Below are 1,098 nucleotides of genomic sequence, written 5' to 3' on the forward strand. Positions count from 1 at the left end.
ACACATAACTGGGTGAACCTTTTCAGATTGTGACTCAGCTTTGCTAGAGTCCCCAATTAGAGGTGTCCAGGGTTCTTAAGCACACTCTTTTTGCCTTGGATCACAACTTTATTTTTTTCTTTTTCTTTTCCCCTTTTTTCGTTTTTTTTTTTTGAATTCAATGCTTTTTCTTGCTTCAAGAATCATTTTTATGATTTTTCAGATCCTCAGTAACATGTCTCCTTTTTCATCATTCTTTCAAGAGCCAACATTCATGAACAACAAATTCAAAAGACATATGCACTATTCAAGCATAAATTCAGAAGTTAAAGTATTGCCACCACATCAAAATAATTAATCTGCTATAAAATTCAAGATTCATGCAATTCTTCTCCTTTTCAATTAAGAACATTTTTCATTTAAGAAAGGTGATGGATTCATAGGACATTCATAACTTTAAGGCATAGACACTAAGACACTAATGATCATAAGACACAAACATAGATGAGGAACATTAGCATAAAAATTCGAAAAACAGGAAAATAAAGAACAAGGAGATTAAAGAACGGGTCCACCTTAGTGATGGCGGCTTGTTCTTCCTCTTGAAGATCTTATGGAGTGCTTGAGCTCCTCAATGTCTCTTCCTTGTCTTTGTTGCTCCTCTCTCATGATTCTTTGATCTTCTCTAATTTCATGGAGGATAATGGAATGTTCTTGGTGCTCCACCCTTAGTTGTCCCATGTTGGAACTCAATTCTCCTAGGGAGGTGTTGATTTGCTCCCAATAGTTTTGTAGAGGAAAGTGCATCCCTTAAGGTATCTCAGGGATTTCATGGTGAGTGGAATCTCTTGTTTGCCCCATCCTCTTCTTAGTGATGGGCTTGTCTTCATCAATGAGGATGTCTCCCTCTATGTCAATTCCAACTGAATAACAGAGGTGACAAATAAGATGAAGGAAAGCTAACCTTGCCAAGGTAGAGGACTTGTCTGCCACCTTATAAAGTTCTTGGGATATAACCTCATGAACTTCTACTTCCTCTCCAATCATGATGCTATGAATCATGATAGCCCAGTCTATAGTAACTTTGGACTGGTTGCTAGTGGGAATGATTGAGCGTTG

Source organism: Arachis duranensis, chromosome 3, assembly GCF_000817695.3.
Source record: "Arachis duranensis cultivar V14167 chromosome 3, aradu.V14167.gnm2.J7QH, whole genome shotgun sequence".
In the NCBI taxonomy this organism is placed as follows: Eukaryota; Viridiplantae; Streptophyta; class Magnoliopsida; order Fabales; family Fabaceae; genus Arachis; species Arachis duranensis.